We start from the raw sequence: 23862 nt of genomic DNA on the forward strand, positions 1-23862 counted from the left end.
GAAACCGAAGAACTTCTAAGAAATTGGATGGAAATCTTCAGTCTTGATGTAGATCCTGGCTCTGAGGTGATTCCGATGGCTATTCGCAAGTATTTTTTGCCTCCAACTCTGTGTGTCCCTTTTAATCCTTTTCTAGGGTGTTTATATAGGCTTTAGAATGCTTCAAAACCCTCAAAAGTGCCCTTTTCCGAGTAGAATTAGACTTGGGCCCGACAGGGACACGGCCGTGTGCAAGTGCTTCAAACCGTGTGCAATTGTGACTTGGATTAATGTTGACACGGCCATGATATACGGGTGTGTGGTCTTCCCGTATGCCTCACACGGGCGTGTGGATTGCCCGTGTGGAAGTGCCTAGGCCGTGTGAAACACTGTTTTAAGCCCAATTTATTTGTTTGTGGCCCGTTTCTCGCTCTTTTTGCTATCCTAAGCTCTCCTGAGTATAAAACATGAAATTAAAGGATTAGGAGCATCAAATTCACTAAAAACAAGGAAAAAACATTCATAAATATGCCAAGCATAGGGTAAAAATATGTATAGATTACGGTTTATCAGTACGTTGGTCCTACTATCATATATTTGTTGCAATACTTGGCAAGAAAAAGCTTCACGCTATGTCGTGTTCCAAAAATTTCACCAACACCACCATTTTGGCTTCCCTTTGATAATGCTTTGTCAAACTCCTCAGCGGTACCATAGTCCCTCAACTTAGACTCGTCGAAGTTGAATTGTTTTCCCAACTTAGGCTCGTCGAAGTTCAATCGTTTTACCAAAAGGTCTTTCACAAAGGAACCAGTTTCATACCCTACAAAACCACCAATCTTTTTAAGCTCATTGATGTCTATGATTATCGATTGCAAACGTTGTACTGTTAGCATCGAGGCCAAACTTGCAGTGCAACTTTGGGTGAGGATGAGTACTACAAATATCCATATAATTAGCACAAATTTTGACAAGTTGTTTATTGTCTTCTCCCTTGAAACCAAGCTACACATTTAAGTTAGCTTACTTGATAAAGAAGAAACTTGAATTTATTCAAAACTAGATAGAAGAAATGTTACTTACTATGAGAAAACACTAGAATTGAAAAGGAAAACCAAAAAACTGTTCCTCCTTGTTGATGTGTGGAATTTCTAAACTCGTTGTTAATACGGTGTTCCAAAATCCATACAACTAAACCTCTACAAACGAAGGCTACTCTAGTCGTTAACCAAAGATCCCAACTTAGCGGCTTTAAGAATATCCACATATTTTTTCTCTCATCATCTTTGATTTTCACAACCATTGACACATCTGATTGCAAGTAAGGCAATGTAAAATCTACATACTGAGACTATTTGCAAGAATTGTTATATCTCCCACAGCAGCATCGATTTTCTATACCACCACAAAGAATATGCTATTGATTAGTGTCAAAATAAATGGAAATAATATGAAGAAAAATCTTTATCTAATTCTAGCCAAGCACCTGGTTTTTGACATGGTAAAGAAGCTTATTGTATGTTCCTGCATTAGGACCAATAGGGAAAGGAATCAGCTTGTGGGGAACTGCAAAACGTAATAACGCTAATGCCTTCTCGAAGACATCATAAGAGAACCCTGTTATAGTGGACTCCTTGGTGTAAGAATCCTGTTCCACTTTCAAATATGCTTCAAAGCTAGGTTTATCAGGGACCCCGATCCTTAACTTATTACCACCAACAGGTGTTGTCCAACCTCTGGGTATGTCTTTTGTGTTTCCTGGCCATATAGGTGGCTTAAGTTCATATTTGGACATTGATTTCCCTTTTTTAGCTTTACCTAGTTTCCTACTCAATCCATTATTAAAGGTCCAATATCTAATAAATTTTTCCTTGTTATCTATCACCTTGATGATTTCAAAAGCTGAAGATCGCAACTGTCCTCTAACCAAACTAAAATCTCCACTGAGGCCTTTAAATTTGGTTTTTAGTAACCGTTTTAGGATCATTTTGCCTATTTTTGAGACTTTTATAACAGGAAACTGACATGTATTTTTGTGATGATTTTCTCCATTGACACTGGAGCTCTCCTGTGGAACCATTTCAACAGCCTTAGCTAGTGCCCAAACAGTATTATACGCCCAATACCCAAAAATGTTTAATTTGGTAGAACTAGAATGAATCTCACTTTTCCATTTCTTTTTAAAATTTTCAAGTCTTTTAGACTGCGGTATGTGTGGCCTTATACCCAAAACACCTTGCATTGAACCAATGACCTTAGCTCCCATGGGATCTAACAAAGTAGATAATCCATCAGTGATGATCCATGCATATCCATCACTAATCATGGTTGTTTCTTTTGCAAGCAAAAAGATTTTAGACCCTAAGGAAGAACTCATGTGCACCACAATCACCCTCGTCTGCATTGCCATTACCCTATTGAGCGTTTTTAATATGCTCAATTCGCAAGAGTTTGGGGAGATGGAAAACCTAGAACTCACCCGAATGTCAAACTATTGAAATTCATCTGCTAGGTAGGGGATTAAACCACTTCCATATTCAGTGTCTTCGTAAATGAGGATTACTTCGTGCCATTTGTATGCTCGAACGATGGCAGCGATGCCTTTCGCTTGTGAGCTATCATCTAGGGTTGTTCGAACAAGGAAAGGGTTTTGGCTAGTAGAGAGTGAGAGACTTGTAGCTGAAAATGAAACAACGGGAACTTAAGCCTTTTGGCCGACATTTATCACAAATCTAGCTTGTATCGTCTTCTGGGGGCCGATGATGGTATCAACTTCTTCATTATCAATCAACTCTAGAGCTACAATTCATATGGATATAGATGATCAATAAAAGTTAAAAATAATTATACTTGAATTAAAAGTACATAGATAAAAATATCTTTTTGTCTTACCTTTGACCAATTCCCATTATCTTGTCCTTTCTTTTTTATGGTCCCACTTCTGTAACCCAACCCTTGTAATTAGAGGTAAGTTTTTTTTTCTCATTGGTGACAATCGAAGTCTAGGGGTGCGCATTTTCGGTTTTAATTTAATTAGTTAATCAAATCGAATTAGTAAAATTATCGATTATTCATAAAAACTAATTTAATTAAAAATTAATTAATAATTTTTTAATTTTAATTATCAGTAAATAATTAATTAACCGAAATTAATAATATTATATATCTTTTATATTTATAAGTCCAAAACCAATATATTATATATAAACCCAATACAATATATAAACTAAATGGGTCAAAAGAAAAGTATTATGAAAAATAAAATATTTCTCAACACCTTTTCCTTTTTTTTCCATTTCATTCTCATTTCAATATCATCACAAATCACTCCCCGGTCATTATGTTTTTAATTTATTTTTCTATCATGTTTTTGTTTTTCTTTCTTTCTTTTGAACTTCTTTGAGTTAAAAATAGAGAAAAGAACATTGTGATTAGTGTTATTGTGATATTTTATTAATTAGGCATCAATTCAGTTCGGTTAAAGAGTTTAAAAATTATTTTAATTCTATTAACGATTAAGAAATTTAATATTTTAGTTAATTTATTTAATAACAATTTATTTGGGTATTAATCAAATTAACCATTTGAATACTCTTACTAAAAACCAACAAAGGTTGAAGATGTTGAGTTGTTACTGATGTTTGAGTTTCCTAGTTCTATTCAAACTTATTTAAGTTATACAGGTGAAAGAGTAAGAATGAGGGAGCACAGTAAATAAAATTTTGCTTTCTTTAAAATATTAATTTTAGATGAAATGAATTTTGTTTTGGTTTTAGTTTTAAAAACATATTTGGGTTTAATGTTATTGATTGGGTTTGAATAATTTACTATAATTTATGTATAATTGAAAATTTATTGATTTTAATAAAAAATTAAGTTTATCTTCTTTGCTTCTCAAATATTTTGTAAAGAAAATAAAGAAATAAAAGGAAAATGAAAATTAAAGTTAAAAGAAACAATTAAATTACTTAAAAGAAAAAAGTATAAAGATTAGATGTGAAATTTGACTTAAAATTTTTATTTGAAATGATAATTTAACTTGAGAGTTAATAATTTAATAACTGATGTTATAAATTGATTTGTAACAAATTAAAGTTTAGTGATTAAAATGTAATTTAAATCATGAATATTTTTTTTCTCACCCTAAAAAGTAATAAACAACCTGTAAAAGCAGCAGCAAGAGCATCTTCGGAGTTTCTATGGTGTAGAGACAATCTGGTTCTGACGTTAGGATGAGCAGCATAGAAATCTGAGATTGCCATGGGAATGCATGCATTTGCCACCGATCCAACTGGTGAATTCACTTCAAGGATTTCTCCATCATGCACCACCTTCTTCGTTTCTGCAATGCTTTCCATCATTCCACCACCACTCTCCGACTTCACCCCCACCCTAAAACAAACAACAAATAAACAAAGAAACTGAAGTAAATTTGACATGGGACTAGGCTGATGATTATTACTTTGTTCCTCCTCCTCCTCCTCCTCCCTTGGGGTCTGAGAAAACAAGAAGATAAAATCTAGTTTGTTGAATATAAATATATAAAAAATGCAAAACTCAAACAGGAAATTTCGTATAAAGTATTCTAAAGAAGATGAAATCTAGTTCGTGTGTTTTCCTTGTACAACCAATAATATTGAGCACTGAGCATGACACAAGAAATATATGTGTAGAAAAAACATAGTAATGTCGCCTCAACGAAGCGGTCAAGAGCATCTGATGGTTAAGAGTCTGGATTATAATTTCATTTGAAGGCTTTTAAGGTAAATTAAATTATTGAAAGAAACATAATAAGGTAACTAGGATTCTTCGCAGAAGGTACGCGCAAGCAGAGATATATATTATATATATATATATATATATATATAATATACTTCTTATGTTTAAAACTATCTAAATACGTTTTCAATGCAGAAGAGGATGATTGATTCAATCCAAAGTTTGTATATTTAATATATTATATAGTTCAGTGAATACAAATTAATTGCCAATAAGGTTGAAACTCAGCTTAATAGCTTAAGGTACAGGTCAAGCGTTAGCATCTCCACCAATTTAAGGTAAAACTACAACAGAAGTCCTTGTATTAGGAGTCAAATTATATTGTCATTTCTACTTAGAAAATTGACAAATTAATCCCTATACATTAGATCAAAGAGCAAATTAGTCATTTCTTTTAAAAACCATCTATTTAAAATGTTAAAAACTGATGTGCCCGACGAGAAAATTAAACAATGACACATGATGTGCAACATATATGTCAACATGACATACAAAGACCAATTATTAATGCGTAAAAGATTAATTTGTCTAACTTTGCGTTGAGGAGGCAAAATACAATGTAACTCCTACTATAAAAAACTCTATAATACTTTTACCCCTTTTAAACCAATTGGAATGTACAACTGAGTTTGACCATATTAAAAACAAATTAATAGTACTTAGAGATATCAAAGTGAATGCTTATAATCTTTCCTATATTAGTTGTCGATGATTATCAAAATGTTAGGATTTTGTTGCATTTTGTCATTTTTAAGGTTGTCAGGCCCGACTTCCGATACATCAAATTCAAACCCCTTTTCAAATTTAGGGGATTGGAATTGAAAAAAATTACACAAATTAATTACCTTGAATTTAATTTATTTTGATTAAAAAAATTAATAACTAAATGGATAAATTTCATCAACAGTCACTCAACTTTGATACAATTGACAAAACAGTTACTTTGATTTCAATTCAGTTACTCAACTTTTGAAAAATGACAAATCAGTCCTGCTAACCATTTTTTGTTACAGAAGTAACGAAAAAGTGACTTGGCACTTAACCTGGTCCTTGTTGTCATTTAACGGCCAGCCGTAGGGTATTTACTTATCTCCTTTTCCTTCTCTTTGTCTTTTTTCTTTTTTTTTTCTTCTTATCTTTACTTTGCATCTACCCTTCTTAGCCACTCAAGGTACATTCTTCTTTGGATTTGGTTTCTGGATGTTTCAACATCTTTCTTGTTTATCTATTCTACCTATTTCTTTCTTTGGCTGCTTGCAAGTATAAAGGTTCCATTTTTATTGATCCTTTCTTTGGGAAATTGAATCTAGGTTTTTTTTTCTTGGTTTGTGAAATAATTTGTAGATAGTCCTCCAAGAACGAATAACAAGTTCTATTGTTCTTTTGGTTAATAGCATAATTATAGTTTAGATTTAAAGAAAATGATCAATATATTTCAGGAAGCATGTGCTTCTCTTTCATTTTCTTTAAATCATCTTCATAAAATTGTTCCTTTGTATTGGTCTAGTAGTAACTTCTTAATTTCTTTCTTCTTACAATAATTTGAGTTTGTAATGGCTTGTAATGGCTTGGCCTCTAGGTTGTAGGGGTTGTAATATTGATTAGAGAGTGGCTGAATCTAGTAGCAATGGAGTTTCTGCTCCCTGCAGTAGTATAGTGTGATTAATTATGCAAGGTTACAATGTCGCACTAGGTTTAGCAAATGTTTCTGATATCTAAATCCATTTCTTATATGCATGCATATGTCACCAGCCTATATTAACCTTATTCTTGGAAGTGAAATAGGTATAGGGAGTAAGAAAATACTAAAGGTATGGAAAAACTTATGTTGGCTTATCACTGAAACCTTTTATACTACCACTATTTTTCCTGTTATTATATTTGCTTGAAATGTCAATTTTCTCATTTAGTTGAATCAAATTAGTACAACTTTTTTGAGGTCTCATTGTTGTTTGTTTTTCTCTTCCTGTCAACATACGATGGTAGTGAAAGTACTCAGAATCAATTAGTTGAATGGCACAAATTCATCCTTGCATAAAAGTTGGATAACTTTTATGTTTGAAACTTTGAACATCATGCTTCTACTATTAGAAGTTTTGTGCTAAACTTGCTTTTATGTGTAATGCCATTTGATGGAAAACTAATAACACCACGTTTCTATTTTTTTTAATTAAATGTTATGGTTAGACTCCTATTTTTAGCAAGTTTATTAGTCAACTAAGTTTTTTTAATCTTTATGGGATTTTTCTATTTTCATTAATTTGTTAGTGGAGAATCTTACTTCCATAATTTAGTTCTCTGTAAGCCTATATAAAGGCATAATTGTTGAAGTTAATAACAGTGAATTGATTCTAGCTATTTTCCTCTCTTGTGTTAAGTACTCTTTTAAATTTTGTTATCAGTGGTATCCGAGTTAGGTTTAGAGTGTTTTGTGTTGTGTTCCAAATACGATGTCACAACATCCGAGTGATTCTGATAGATTTGTTCAACCTGTTATTCCTCGCTTTGATGGTCAATATGATCATTGAAGCATGTTGATAGAGAATTTTTTAAGGTCAAAAGAATATTGGTATGTCGTTGAGGATAGAATCCAAGAGCTAAAAGCTGGAACCAGTTTGACAAATGTACAAAAGATGGAGATTGATGCACAAAAGCTGAAAGATTTGAAGGCCAAAAATTATTTGTTCCAAGCAATTGATAGTTCAATCCTTGAAACGATTCTTTGCAAGGATAAGGCAAAACATATTTGGGACTCAATGAAAAGGAAATATCAAGGTAATGTCAGGGCAAAGTGTGCACTGCTTCAAACGCTACGAGGGGAATTTGAGAATTTGTGCATAAAACCAGGAGAGACTATTTCAGATTATTTTTCCAAAATAATGACAATCGTCAATAAGATGCGTACTCATGGAGAACAACTTGGAGATGTTGCTGTCATTGAAAAAAATTTACGATCCTTGTTGCCGAAATATAATTTTATTGTCTGCTCAATTGAGGAATCAAAAGACCTCGATGATTTTTCCATTGATAAGTTAGAGAACTCATTAATGATTCATGATGGTCGTGAAACTAACTAATAATTCGACTTAAAGAAAGAGACCTATCGAACAGTAGTATAGTTATGGTGAAACCGGAATATCATATCCACTAGGACTAAAAGTATTAGTAGTTACTATTTTTTTTATCTAACCTAAGAATTTAAGGGTGTTTTTAAACTAAATTAATTTTCTAATTTATCTAAGATCACGACAGAGGTGAAAGTTGGAAAATACTTTAGAAAAACCAATTAAGAAGACAATACCCAAAAAAGAATCCACCTAGACTCACTTATTACCTTTGACTTAGACGATTTATTCACTTGACTTATTCCGTAGAAATTCCTAATTTATGTTAATATCTCTCTCGAGACTAAGAACAACTGACTCTAGGTTGATTAATTGAAATCTCTTTCTAATTATAACCCATATTGTCGCATTAACTCGATCTGTGGATCCCCTTATTAGATTTCACTCTAATCCGGCAGATTTATGTCGTCCTATCTCTAGGATTGCATTCAACTCTGCTTAATTATGAATGATCTACTCTTAAACAGGGAGTTTTGATCCACTGAATAAGTACATTAAAAACCTGGATTAATATCCTGAAATATTAAAACAAGAATTAAAACTTATAATTAAGAATAAGAACAAGTATTTATCATATAAATCAAAGCATAATAAGATTCGTCATAGGGTTCATCTCCCTTAGGTATTTAGGGAGTTTAGTTCATAATAATAATGGAAAACATCTCAAAGTTTGGAAAACAACAAAACATAAAGAAACCCAAGAACATCTAGGAAATTGGATGGAAATCTTCAGTCTTGATGTAGATCCTGGCTCCGAGGTAATTCCGATGACTATTCGCGATTATTTTCTGCCTCTAACTCTATGTGTCCCTTTTAATCCTTCTCTAGGGTGTTTATATAGGCTTTGGAATGCTTCATAACCCTCAAAAGTGCCCTTTTTCGAGTAGAATTAGACTTGGGCTCGATAGGGACACGATCGTGTGCCACGCCCGTGTGCAAGTGCTTCAAACCGTGTGCAATTCTGACTTGGATTATTGTTGACACAGCCATGACACACGGGCATGTGGTCTTCCCGTGTGCCTCACACGGATGTGTAGATTACCCTTGTGGAAATGCCTAGGCCGTGTGAAACACTAATTTAAGCCTAATTTGTCCGTTTTTGGCCCGTTTCTCGTTCTTTTTTGCTATCCTAAGCTTTCCTAAGTATAAAACATGAATTTAAAGGATTAGGAGCATCAAATTCACTAAAACCAAGGAAAAATCATTCATAAATATACCAAGCATGGGGTAAAAAAAATGTATAAATTACGGTTTATCAAATATCTCTACACTTAAGCATTTGCTTGTCCTCAAGCAAAATCCTCAACTCATAATCAAAATAAATTCTTCTCAACTTAAAATTCTCATAAAAAAATGTTTCAAAATAATTCACAAGTAATCATACATTGAAAATTTAACTAAAAGAACATTAAAGTTCAAATAGTCAAAGTTGATCATTTTAATCATAAAATTATAGGCATTCCACTTTATCTAAGTAATTATCTTTGATTCCAAATTAACAATGTTTGACATCCTCACTAAAAGGTTCACTCAAATCACTCAATGTGTTTAAGGTTCAATAATTAAGCACTCATTAGTCAAACATGAAAAGTTATTACCATAAGCTTTCATGAAAATCAAATCTCCACCACTATAATTGAGATGATACACCAATCAAAAGGTCTTTGAAGGGTTGCAACGAGGCCTTGGGTTAAAAGTGTGGAAACAGGCTGAAAAAGATGGTTAGAATCGAGATTAAATTGATAAATTACCTAACTGAAAAACAAAGGTGATCACTGAACAACCAAGTGCCAGAATCAACATTAATCAAAACTAATGAAGGGAGCTTTTCTTCTCAATATGATAACTTATCCGAGCTCTTTTTATGTAATCTGAATGTATATTGTTTTTTTTTGAATAAGAACAAATAATAAGAAATAATTCAGGGACTAAAAAGAATTAAACTAGCTAGGTAATAAATCAAATTAAATCTCGATAAAATGGGAGTCAATAAAAATGAGAAAAATTCTTAATGAATAAAAAAGGGTTATTTTTGGGTTATTATTAAGGGGAAAATTAAGAAAGAAATAGTTAAGGCCCAAAGGGGTTCATTAAGGGTCAATTATGTGGGTGGGCTTTTTATGGGGTAAATGGGTTAAAACCTAAGTGCCTTTGTCATTTTAGTATATTAAATCAAAGGTGTGATCTTGACATGTATAATCGATGCAAGTTCTAGAATAACCAATCAATATTGACACACTCATAACCAATAAAATTAGTGAGCAAGAAAGATATATGCTCTTATAAGGCTCAAAATCTCACGAAAATTATGGGTATTTGATATCAAACCTGTAAATTCAAAACTTCAAGATAATACTTCAATTTAGGGAAACAACCTAGCAATTTTAATTTTCAAAAGTTTCAACTTATCATACTCGATTCGCTAATGTCTTAAAGTTTAAGCAATCAATGCACAATTACCTATGATTTAATTCAAAACATATCAATGAAAATCATAAATCAATCAAAATTTACTCCAATAATGATATGAGAAAATTATTTGAGAACAAGATAAAAATTTTAGGTTTTTCTGATAATCACATAAATAATCTCCTCACACTTAAGATGTATATTGTCCTCAATGTACAAAGATATATAATAGTAATATAAAGATAATATCAAAAGAGAGGGAGAGGGGTGAAACTGCCCTAAATATTTGGATGAAATCCTTGGAATAGCGAAGGCTGGATTTGTAGATATGACCAATGAAAGGCATGGTTCTGAGTTACTAATAAGAAAATAAACACCACTATGGAAAGGAATTAAGGCGTACTTGATAATAACCATTAAGATAAATGTAGTTCAAAATATAAAAACATAAGTCTTTAGAAATAAATAAAAGAAAGATAAAAATAAAAATAAAAATAAAAATAAAAATAAAAAATAAAATAAATAAATGGACTCAAAGGTCCTCATCATCGGTGTCGTGAGCCGATGGTGCTGGATGAGTGATATGTAGGTGCTCGCGAATCTATCGCAAAGTCTCGTCGAATCTCCGAGAACAGTACTGACGAAAATTAGTAAACTCCTCAAATGACACTCTTCGAAAGCTCGCAGTGGAGGGAGCGTGGAGGTGACTCGATGGTGGAGGCTGTAGTGGATCCTTGTGAAGGGGAGGGACATCATCAGTAATGTCCTCATCATCATCCTGGGCGTCAGAATGAAAAAAAGGTATTGAGGAGGATCCACTCCATGTCATCGCTCAATCATCCTTATGTATGTCATACTCGAGATGCCCTGAGAGGACATATGGCCGGCTAGGGTAATCGTTGAGGTCTGCTCTGGTATGTCAAGTAGACCGAAGTATAGAGCGATGCGAGTCACGTAAGGGCCTAAATAAAGGGGGCCTCTCTTATGTCGTTCAATCTGATGGCATAATGATAGTGTGACGAAGTATGCAAAATCGATAATATGGCCGTAGGCCATGCTCCAAAGGAAGTAGGTGTCGTGAGTGCTGACGACACTGGAGCTCTCTCTTCGATCGGTCAAAGTGTGAGCTAGGAGGGCATGGATGTACTGTAAAACTGGAGGGAGAGAAGTCGCCTTTGAGCGACTCGCATCATATGTAGTCTAGCCACCAGTGAGATCGGTCCAGCAGCACGAAAGAGAATGATGAATGTGTCGATGAAGTTGGAGGAAGTTCTCGGAAGACATGAACTCCTCTGTATAAAGGCCTATAGCAGTGCCGAATTTTGGGACGCTCATATGTCGCATCAAGCCACCGAGGTGGAAAGAAATAGTGTTGGGCTCATCATGGACCGCCATGACCTGCTGGGCCAAAAAGGTAGCACTAAACTCCAAGGTGAGCTCCGTTTAGGTGGGCTCGATGATAGCGAAAAATCAGTCCCATGGAGTGGTAGCGATAACAGCACGTATGTTATCGACGAATCGGATCTGTTCCAAAGCGGCTCAATCAATGGATCGGCCCAAACCGAGGGGTCGAACTCGGTGTAACTGGTATAAATCCTCACGGGGTCTTGCCGAAAATCAGAGATAGAGATGGCGAGCCTCAGCAGATGTGCTTGCTGAGGAATTCGAGCCAGGCCCCTTTTGCTTTTTCAAAGCGAGGACGACAGATTTGCCACGATTGTTCGTCATAATGTACCTACACAAAAGTAAAAGTTGGACGAATCTATATGATAGGCGAACGAAGAAAAAAAAAGCACCTAAGTTTAGCTCAATCAAGTAGATGGAATTAGGATAACGAAATATATATAGATAATTAAATAATCAAGCAGACTATAACCAACATCCAAAAGACTATGACCGTAAGGCAACAAATATGAAATACTAATAATGTTTAAAACTAACTTAAGAATAGGAAATATTAGAAACAATGAACTAAACTGAATTGGATGCACAGATTAAGAAGAAGAATAAATCAATAAACATCAAGCAAGGATGAAGTAAATAAATAATATAAAAAATAAGCCTAATAATAATACTAGTAATAATAATAATAATTAAAAGTAAAAAGAGTAAAAAAATAAAAATAGAATAAAAAAATGAAAACAAAACTAATAATAATGTAAAGAAATTTGATGGGTAAAAAAAAAGGGAAGATCGGTGGTTGGTGGTCGGAGTGGTGGTCGGCGGTTTGGGTGGGTGCGTGGGGTGTGCTTTGCTACTGGCAACGATGGGCTAGGGCCTGGGAAGAGAGGGGGTGAGTCAGGGCTGGGGTGTTGGGGGCTGGTTTGTAAGCGAGATGGGTGGGAGAGGGGGAAGAGAGAGGTGGTCGGGCTTACAAAAGGAGGAAGAGATGGCATCGGTGGTTGGGGTGAGGTTTGGTGGGAGGGTCAGCGGCTAGAGGTTGAAGAATAGGAGAGAAAGACAAAAATTAGAAGAAAAGAGGGGTGAGGGTTTAAAATAAGGGCACGGTTGTGTTAAGGCCCCGTGTTAGGCCACACAGCCATGTCACACGCCCGTGTGGCTCTAATTTAGACTGTGTTTATTTGAAAATTGGATGCCCAATCATCACACGGCGTAGGGACACGCCCATGTGTCCCAGCCGTGTGGTTCATATGGTCGTATCGTACGACCGTGTGCGATGTTTTTTGCTTCTCCCACGTTCGTATGGTATCCTACACGTCCGTATATCTGAACACACAGCCGTGTGCTATGCCCGTGTGGCTCACTGACTTGTTTTAAATTTGAAAGTTTAGCTCCAATTTTCACACAGCCTGGGACACGCCCTTGTGTCCAGGCTATGTGCTTTACACAGCCATGTCATATGGTCGTGTGGATCGGGTTAATAACCGTGTGGCTTGATATTTGGGGATTTTGTACCCCTGTTTCCAGAAGGCCAAGGACACGCTCGTGTGTCCAGGCTGTATGGACCACTGTACTTGCACAAAAACATTAAAAAAAAATAGCAACAATGATCTAGTTAGTGGTGTTAGTGCTCAGGTTGCCTCCCGAGATGCGCTTATTTAGAGTCTAAGCTCGACTTACCTCTCCGTTGCATGGTAATGGTGGTTTGAGGAGTTTACACTCCTCATTCCTGCTATCAATCTTATCAAAATAAGGTTTTAGACGAGTACTATTTACCTTAAAAGTGCAGAATTTGGAATGAGTTACCTCGACTGTACCGTATGAGAAAATGTTAGGTACCGTAAAAGGGATTACTCCATTAGGTTCAGAAGTGGCAATACGAGGGTCCACTGCATCTAATAGTACTTTGTCTTCAACCTTAAGTTAATTTGATAAAACATTGAGTCCGTCATGGCGTGGTTTTGGTTTATCGTGTGTTCTCGATTTCTGTGTGCACCATTCGTCTAGTTCCTTGATTTGTAGCCTTTGTTCTTCATATATGGGTTCTTTGTTGTTACTTGAACATGGCTCATTTATGCTCTTCGAACGTATTTCCTGCAAAGAAGGTTGCACCACATGATTAGTATTAGTAGGATTATTTATACAACCACCCTCAATATTCGATGTGTTACTCGAATTATGAGCTTGAAGAGTGATTGTTTCATCACCCATACGAAGTATGAGTTCACCTGTACCAACATTAATGATAGTTCTAGTAATTGCTAAAAAGGGTCGTCCTAAAATCAAAGGTACGTCACTTTCCTCTTCCATATCCAAAACAACAAAATCAATTGGGAATATAAATTTCTTGATTTTTACAAGTACGTCTTCAATAATACCTCTAGGAAATCTAATGGTTTTATCTGCTAACTGAATGCTCATCCTAGTTTGTTTGGGTTTCCCAAGACCTAGTTATTTAAATATTTTATAGGGCATGACATTAGTGCTCGCCCCCTAAATCAGCCAATGCATTATTAACATTTAAACAACCAATTAAACAAGGAATCGTAAAACTCCTTGGATCTTTCAATTTGTTGGGTAGCTTATTCTGTAGAATGGCTGAGCAAACTGCGCTTAACTCCACATGTGACGCTTCATCCAACCTCCCTTTATTTGCTAAAAGCTTCTTTAAAAATTTAACTGCGTTCGGCATCTGCAAAAGAGCTTCAATAAACGGTAAGTTAATATGTAATTTCTTTAATAATTTAAGGAATTTACCAAATTGTTCGTCCATGTGGTCTTTCCTTATTGCACTGGGGTATGGCACACGAGGTTTGTATTCTCTATTTATCGATTTTTGCTCACTGTGGTCCACCTCGCCCTTACCTTTACTTACTACAATTCCTTGCCTCGGTTCTGGTTTATGTTCAACTAACCCTTCTTCATCTCGAACAGTTATTGCATTAAGTTGCTCCCTAGGGTTAGTTTTAGTATTACTCGACAAACTACCTTGTGGTCGTTCGGAAATCATCTTTGCCAACTTGCCTATTTGATTTTTGAGCTCTTAAATTGATGCTTGCTGATTTTTAAGAGTTGTCTCAGTGTTTTGAAAACGTGTTTCAAATACCGCTATGAATTTCGTTAGCATCTCCTCAAGGTTCGGCTTCTTTTCCTACTGGTAAGGTGGTTGTTGAAAGCTTGGGGGATGTTATGGCCTTTGATTTCCTTGGCCACCCCACGAGAAGTTAGGATGGTTCCTCCAACCTGCATTATAAGTGTTACTGTATGGGTTATTTTGAGATCTAGAATTATTATTACCCATATATTGAACTTGATCCTCCTCGATGCCGGGGTTGAAGGGTGGATAATCTGGGTTGTGCATTCCTCCATTTGAATCACACCTCATCACTAGATATACCTGAGTAGAACCATATAAAGCATCAATCTTTTTATTCAAAAGTTCTACCTGGTTTGATGGCATAGTGACTGCGTCGAGGTTGAAAACACCAGCTGCTTTTGTTGGCTTTGTTCTCATGACTTGCCACTGATAGTTATTCAGTGACATCTCTTCAATAAATTCATAAGCCTCTTCAGGTTTTTTGTTGTTTAATGTTCCACCGGCGGCTGCGTGGATTAGTTGCCTTGTTAAGGGGTTCACACCGTTGTAAAACGTCTGAACCTGCAACCATAAGGGTAACCCATAGTGAGGGCAACTTCTCAAAAGATCCTTGTATCTCTCCCATGCATCATAAAGAGTTTCTAAATCCATCTGCACAAAAGAAGAGATATCATTCCCTAGTTTAGCCATTTTAGTCGGCGAAAAAATTTAAGTAAAAATTTTTCGGTCATTTATTCTCAAGTAGTGAATGACCATCGTGGTAACGAGTTCAACCATTGTTTAGCCTTATTCCTTAATGAAAAGGGGAATAACCGTAGGCGAATGGCATCATCGGAAACGCCATTGATTTTAAATGTGTCGCAGAGTTTCAGAAAATTAACTAAATGAGTGTTTGGATCCTCGTCCTGCAAACTATCAAACTGAACAAATTGTTGTATCATTTGAATCATGTTAAGTTTCAGTTCAAAATTATTTGTAGCAGCAGCAGGTCTAACTATACTTGATTCAGTTACTGTTAAGAAGGTTTAGCATAATCATACATACTACGAGGAGTAGGATTCTGATTTACTGGATCAGCAGCAATCGCAGGAGGTAGCGGATTTTCCTGATTTTCAGCCATCTCCTCAGTTGTGGTGTGAATATCGTCCTCTCGCTCTTCCTTTATGTATCTTAGGCTTCACCTTATTTCTCTTCGATTTCTGCGAGTTGTGCTTTCGATCTCACAATAAAAAAGTAATGGTCTTGACGGGTTTCTTCTAGTCATAAACTATAAAAACTTGCTAGAAGTAAATAAAAGAAAATTTAGTAATATAAACAAAATTTAAATTGCAATAAATAAATGGCTAAAGTAATAAAAATTAAGCGTTCCTAATATCTTAGTTCCCCGAAAACAGCATCGAAAACTTGATGGTCGTGAAACTAACTAATAATTAGACTTAAGGCAAGCGCACCTATCAAACAGTAGTATAGTTATGGTGAGACCAGAATATCGTATCCATGAGGACTAAAAGTACTAGTAGTTACTCTCTTTTTTTTATCTAGCCTAAGAATTTAAGGGTGTTTTTAAACTAAACTAATTTTCTAATTTATCTAAGATCATGACAGAGGCGAAAGTTGGAAAATACTTTAGGAAAACCAATTAAGAAGACAATACCCAAGAAAGAATCCACCTAGACTCACTTATTACCTTTGAATTAGACGATTTATTCACTTGACTTATTCCTTAGAAATCCCTAATTTATGTTAATATCTCTCTCGAGACTAAGAACAACTGACTCTAAGTTGATTAATTGAAATCTTTTTCTAATTAAAACTCCTATTGTCGCATTAACTCGATCTGTGGATCCCCTTATTAGATTTCACTCTAATCCTGCAGATTTATGTAGTCCTATCTCTAGGATTGCATTCAACTCTGCTTAAATATGAATGATCTACTATTAAACAGGGACTTTTGGTCCACTGAATAAACACATCAAAAACCTGGATTAATATCCTGAAATATTAAAGCAAGAATTAAAGCTCATAATTAAGAATAAGAATAAGTATTTATCATATAAATCAAAGCATAATAAGATTCGTCATAGGGTTCATCTCCCTTAGTTATTTAGGGAGTTTAGTTCATAATAATAATGGAAAACATCTCAAAGTTTGGAAAACAACAAAATATAAAGAAACCCAAGAACTTTTAGAAAATTTGACGAAAATCTTTAGTCTTGATGTAGATCCTGGCTCCGAGGTGATTCCGATGGCTATTCGCGAGTATTTTCTACCTCCAACTATGTGTGTCCCTTTTAATCCTCCTCTAGGGTGTTTATATAGATCGTGTGCCACGCCCGTGTGCAAGTGCTTCAAATCGTGTGCAATTGTGACTTGGATTAATGTTGACACGGCTATGACACACGGGCGTGTGGTCTTCCTGTGTGCCTCACACGGGCGTGTGGATTGCCCTTGTAGATTGCCCGTGTGGAAGTGCCTAGGTCGTGTGAAACACTAATTTAAGCCCAATTTGTCCGTTTTTGGCCCGTTTCTCGTTCTTTTTTTCTATCCTAAGTTTTCTTGAGTATAAAACATGAATTTAAAGGTTTAGGAGCATCAAATTCACTAAAAATAAGGAAAAATCATTCATAAATATGCTAAGCATGGGGTAAAAAATGTTTAAATTACGGTTTATCAATTCATGAGTCAAAATTTATTTTATAGGAGAGTGAGGAGTAAGCACTGCAGGCACTATCGGCTCACAAAGATTCTAGGCATAGTAACAACAAATGGAAGGGAAGAAGTGCCGATGAGAGGAGAAATGTTTGGGATCATCGCATACCTCATAGGAAGCCAAAAGCCATAGAAAAATCCCAGATTGAATGTTTTCAATGTCACAGGTATGGTCATTATTGTAGTGAATGCTATACCAACCTGAATGGAAACAGTGATGGAGGTCGAGGTCAAGGCTATTGGAGAGGGAATGGTAGAGATTGTGGCAGAGAAAAGGTAAATTTTACAGCAGCAACTGATGAAGAGGAAGAGGAAGAAGTTATTTTATTAATGGTGTGTGATCTGAATAAGGAGACTTGAAAGAATTTATGGTATCTTAATACAGGTTGTTCCAATCATATGTGTGGAGACCGATCAGTGTTCTCTGAGCTCGATGAGACGTTTCGAACAATAGTAAAGTTTGGTGACAACTCTTTTATTTCTGTCCAAGGACGAGGAAAGGTAAAGATCCAAACAAAGTTCTCATCTGTCCAAAGTATTTCTGATGATTTCTATGTTCCGGATCTAAAGACAAATTTACTTAGCGTGGGTCAACTCCAAGAAAAGGGCTATAAGGTGATTATCAAGGATGAAGTTTGCAAGATGCAAGACATCAATCTTGGGTTAATTGCTAAAGTCACCATGACGACCAATAAGCTTTTTCCATTGCATATCCAACATATTAAATATGACAATTCTTGTTTTTCAACACAAGAAATAAGTTTGGCGTGGCTTTGGCATTACAGGTTCGGGCACTTGAACTTTGGAGGACTGCAAACACTACAACAAAAAAAGATGGTTGCTGGTCTTCCTAGATTCGATATTCCTTCAAGAGTATGTGAAGATTGTTTTGTGGGAAAAATACCTCGAGATAGTTTTCCAAGATAAAATGCCTGGAGAGTCTCAAAACAACTTGAACTGGTTCACACTGACATCTGCGGACCACTTAATCTAACTTCAAATGGAGGTAAGTGTTATTTTATAACATTCACATATGATTTTAGTCAAAAAAGTTAGGTCTACTTTCTACATGAAAAATCTGAAGCCTTTTTAGCTTTTAAGAGCTTCAAAACACTAGTTGAAAAGAAAATTGGAATGTTAATTAAAGCTCTTCGCAGTGATAGTAGAGGAGAATATCTTTCTCAGGAATTTGTAAGCTTTTGTGACTCTAATGGGATCCATAGACAACTCACTGCAGCTTATACTCCTCAACAAAATGGAGTGAGTGAAAGGAAGAATCGAACAATCTTAAATATTGTTCGAAGTCTCTTACGAAGAAGTAATGTTCCAAAAGCCTTTTGGTCGGAGGCGGTGAGTTGGACTGTTCATGTATTAAATATAAGCCCTACACATACTGTTTAAAACATGACATTAGAAGAAGCTTGGTCAGGTTGACAACCGGATGTGCATTATTTCAGGTTGTTCGGATGTGTTACTTATTCTCATGTGCCAGATCAGAAGAGGACAAAGCTTGATGACAAGGCGGAGAAGTGTGTTTTTCTTGGTATTAGCAATACGTCTAAAGCCTACAAATTATATAACCCCACCACTAAAAAAATTATTATCAGTCGTGATATAGTTTTTTATGAGCAGGTGTTCTGGCCGTGGGAAGAAATTATGACAACCAGCAGTTGAGGCAAATTCCAACTGATTTTAGTGATGAGATCGCAGAACCAGTAATAGAACAACCTGCAGTTGAAGTAGATCAACAGAACGAGCGTGGTAAAAGAAACAGAAGAAAGCCGGTGTGGATGAAAGATTATGTGGTCAATGAGAATCAATCTGAAGATGATGAAGATCCTTGGACACCTTTTGTTTTATTTACAGATTGTGATCCTGTGAATCTTGATGATGCTTGTAAAGAGTTGAAATGATAGGAAGCTATGAATGACGGGATTGTTGCAATTGAAAAAAATGACACTTGGAAGTTAACTGATCTTTCAAGAGGACAAAATCTAATTGGAGTTAAATGGGTTTACAAGACCAAATTTAAAGAAAATGGTGAAATTGACAAGTATAAAGCTCGTTTAGTAGCTAAAGGCTACAAGCAAAAATTCGGTGTTGATTACAAAGAAGTATATGCTCCTGTGGCTCGGCTTGACACAATCAGATCAGTGGTGGCAGTAGCAGCACAAAACTTGTGGCTGATTCTACAACTTGATGTAAAGTCAGCGTTCCTACATGAAAAGTTGGAAGAGAACGTATTTATCAATCAACCTCCTGGTTATGTGAAATATGGTAGTGAACAGAAGATATATAGGTTAAAAAAGACAATATACGGGCTGAAACAAGCTCCGAGAGCATGGTACAGTCGAATAGATGCTTATTTCATTTCAGCAGTTTTTAAGAAGTGTCCATATGAGCATACTCTTTACTGCAAAGTTGAGAATGAGAAGATTGTTATTGTGTGCTTGTATGTGGATGATCTAATATATACTAGGAATGATTCAATGATTCTTGATAAATTTAAGCAATCAATGATGAAAGAATTTGATATGTCTGACCTTGGGTTAATGCATTATTTTCTTGGTATTGGAGTATATGAATCAGATTGTGGAATTTTTATTTCACAAATGAAATATGTCGGGGAAATTTTAAACAAATTTGGGATGAAGAATTGCAATTCTGTAGCCACTCCCACTGAACTAGGGCTGAAATTGGGGAAAAATCCTTCTGGTGAGAAGATTGACAGCACATTATACAAACAACTCGTGGGAAGTTTGATGTACCTAATAGCCATACGACCTGATATTATGCATTTTGTTAGTCTTATTAGCAGGTTCATGGAACACCCAAATGAGATGCACTTTCTTGCTACTAAAAAAATTATTCACTACTTACAAGGGACATCGGATTATTGGATCTTATACAAGAAAGTAGTAAAGTCTAATCTCATTGAATTCACTGATAGCGATTTTGTAGGGGATACAAATAATCGGAAGAGGACGTCAAGGTATGTGTTCATGCTAGGATCAGGGGCTATTTCTTGGTCATAAAAAAAAATCGATTGTTACTCTGTCAACCACCGAAGTAGAGTATGTTGCAGCCACCACATGTACTGCTCAAGCAATTTGGTTAAGAAACATTCCTGCGGATGTTTTTTTTCCACAGAAGGAACCTACTCCAATTTATTGTGACAACAATTCAGCTATAAATTTGTCAAAGGATCCTATCTTGTACGGAAGAACGAAACACATAGATGTAAAATTTCATTTCTTGAAAGATCTCATGAAGAAGCGAATTATAGAAGTTTTTTACTGAAGAAGTGAGGATCAAGCTGCTGATATTTTCACCAAACCTCTCAAGATTGGAATGTTCATGAAGTTGAGAAAGCTGCTGGAGTTTGCACATTGAGGGAGGGATCGCATGATGAAGTTACTTAAATTGGAAATCTGCTTTCAGTTGAAGGGAGGGATTGATGGAAAATTAATCACACCACATTTCTATTTCTTTTGATTAAGTGTTATGGTTAGACTCCTATTTTTAGCAAGTTTGTTAGTCAAATAAGCTTTTTTAATCTTTATGGGATTTTTCTGTTTTCATTAATTTGTTAGTAGAGAATCTTACTTCCATGATTTAGTTTTTCTGTAAGCCTATATAAAGGCATAATTGTTGAAGTTAATAACAGTGAATTGATTCTGGTTATCTTCCTCTCTTGTGTTAAGTACTCCTTTAAATTTTGTTATCACTATTAGTTGTAATATACCAACCATCATATTGTGTCTTTTAATGAATCCTATAGTTCGTTCATGTTTGGTTTTATTTTGTTCGTGCTTTATTATATCTGACATTCTTTTAGGAAATTTGTTAAAAAATCAGGAAGGACTTACATTTGAGTTTCAATTTGTGGTAAAAGATTCTAAGTTGTATGGTAAATTTGAATTGATTGTTAGTAGAGAAAAAAAGTGAAGAAGGAAGAACTGCATTTCAAAGAAAATGTGAAGGATATGGAGCCAAACCATGAATAAATGAAGACCAAATTAGTGGAGAAGGAAAAATCGAAGAATAATAAGGATAAGGGGGAGAAACATTAAGAGAAGGATAAGGAAAAACATGAAGGTAGTGACCTTGGAGAAATGAAAAATAAAGAGGAGAAAAAAAAAGATGCACAAAGATGAAAAAGATTATGAGAGCACAGAGAAAAGAAAAAAGAAAAAAAAAGGAGGTGGAGATGAAAAAAGAAGGAAAACATGATGATAAAGAGGTGGTAAAAGAAGATGAAGAGAAAGAAGAGAACAAAAAGAAAAAAAAGCATAAGGAGAAAGATGTTGATGGAGAAAAAGATGAAGAGAAAGATAAGAAGAAAAAGAAGGAGAAGGAAAAGGTAAATACCCAATCGATCCTTTTTCTTTTTACCCTAAACCAATCATCTTTTGTTTTCTTTTCTCTAAACCCGTTCAGATTTTAGACCCTTTGGTTCCTCGTCTAACGCAGCTAGTTAACTGGTCATGACAGCTAATTAACTGGCCATGTTACCTATCCTGTTAGGCTTATAACGGAAAATGTTAGTGGGTGACTGATTTGTCACTTTTCGATAACATTAGTGACCGATTTGTCATTTTTTGAAAGTTGAGTGACTGAATTTAAGTCAATGTGACTATTTTATCAGCTGCATCAAAGTTGAGTGATTGTTGATATATTTTACCCTAACCAAATCAACAACTTTTTCCAAGAAAATTTGAAATGATCGGGTATCTTCGACCATGAATCTCATCATGCGAGAATATTATACTAGAATATGCTATTGTATGGCTAGTTTTTCTTTTCTTTTTTATTATGTTTAATTTGCACAAACTTACAATTGCAAAGGAACAAATATAGTTTGGCATCTGGCTGTAACTTAGGATAATGTTGCAAAAAGAATAAAAAAATATTTGAAGCTGTGACCATATATATATGATAAGTAAATTTAAAGCATGTTCGTGGGTTCATCTTGGGCTCTTCGAATGGATCATGTAAGGTAGCTCTTGTCAAGTGGATTTCCTGTTGTCAACTATTGCATAATGGAGGTCTTGGTTTGAGGAAATTAGTGGACCAAAACAAGGACTTTCTTCTTAAACTCAGATTTCAGCTTATTACCAAACCGAATGCTGTATGGGTTAAAGGTTTACGTAGTAAGTACAAGCTTAAAGATGGATGTCCAGCTTCCATTGACCGATCTTAAAGTTCTTTTGTTTGGTGCTTTTTGTCGAAGTGTTGGGATAGTCTGCGTGCTAATATCTATTGGGTGGTAGAGGATGGTAGATCAGTTAAATTTTGGGAGAATAGTTGGGTTCCGGGCATGGGTCCTTTAGTTAACCAGTTTGCTATTCCAACATATCAGGAACGATCTAGTTGTGTGGCTGATTATATGGATTCAAGTGAAGGTTGGGCTTGGTCCCTCTTTGGTTCTTACATTGATCACCAAATGACTCTTAAAATTGCTTCGATGAATCCTCCTCCTACGATAGGTGCTAACCTGAATATATGTCTATGGCGTGGTACATCAAATGGTGTTTGTACGATTGCTGCGGCTTTTGAAAGGATGGCGAGTGATTCATGAGGACAAAAAGATGAAGGTTGGCGAAGAGTTTGGAAAATCCAGGCTCTTCAAAGAGTCAGACAGTTTCTTTGGGTGGCACTCCATGGTCGTTTGTCAACTAATACTGAGAGGTTGAGGAGAGGCCTTACAACTGTTGATATATGCCAAACCTTTTCATGCTTTCTAGAAACTCCTCTTGATGCCTTAAGGGACTGTGTAGGTGCTAGGGATGTTTGGAATCAAATTGTTCTTAACAAGGTTTGACACAGGTTTTTTTCATGCTGATTTTACTTCTTGGTTATTTGGGGGAGCTAGTAATCGAAGGAACAACATTAGGGATGGGACAATTTGGGAGAGTCAATTTTTGGTAGCTTGCTATTTCATTTCGAAACAACGAAATTGATTCATTTTTAGAATAAGGATTTAGATCCTAGAGGAGTGGTTCAGCACAGCTTGTGTATGGCCAAGTGGTGTAACAACTCGATTCATAACTCTGCTAATACTCATGATTCTTGCTCTAGTGTCGTTGCTTGGTTAACCCCCCATTTATGGAGTTGTAAAGATTAATACAGATGGAGCATTGATTAAATCAAGTTCTATAGCTTCAGCTGAGGGTATTTATTGAGATGATAAATGTGAGTGGATATTGGAGTTCTTACAGCATCGACGTCGCTACAATTCTTCTATACGAACCATGGGCAATCTTCGATGAGCTGACTCTCGCTTGGGACCATGGGTTCAAGCAGATTATTCTTGAAAGTGATAGTGGAGAGGTGGTTGAAGTGACAAATTAGGCAGGACTT

At 35.5% G+C, this 23862-nt stretch overlaps 1 non-coding gene and 1 pseudogene across 1 annotated transcript; one reads left to right on the plus strand and one right to left on the minus strand.

Annotated features, from left to right (window-relative positions):
* Window positions 1-548: 548 nt before the first annotated feature.
* On the minus strand, window positions 549-11121 carry LOC108459058 (glutamate receptor 2.8-like; annotated as a pseudogene).
* Window positions 11122-15367: 4246 nt separating this feature from the next.
* On the plus strand, window positions 15368-15474 carry LOC128292521 (small nucleolar RNA R71). The gene has a single exon (XR_008282506.1). It is a non-coding gene; the product is annotated as a small nucleolar RNA R71 (small nucleolar RNA).
* The last annotated feature ends 8388 nt before the right edge of the window (window positions 15475-23862 follow it).

This window comes from Gossypium arboreum, chromosome 4 (genome assembly GCF_025698485.1).
Source record: "Gossypium arboreum isolate Shixiya-1 chromosome 4, ASM2569848v2, whole genome shotgun sequence".
In the NCBI taxonomy this organism is placed as follows: domain Eukaryota; kingdom Viridiplantae; phylum Streptophyta; class Magnoliopsida; order Malvales; family Malvaceae; genus Gossypium; species Gossypium arboreum.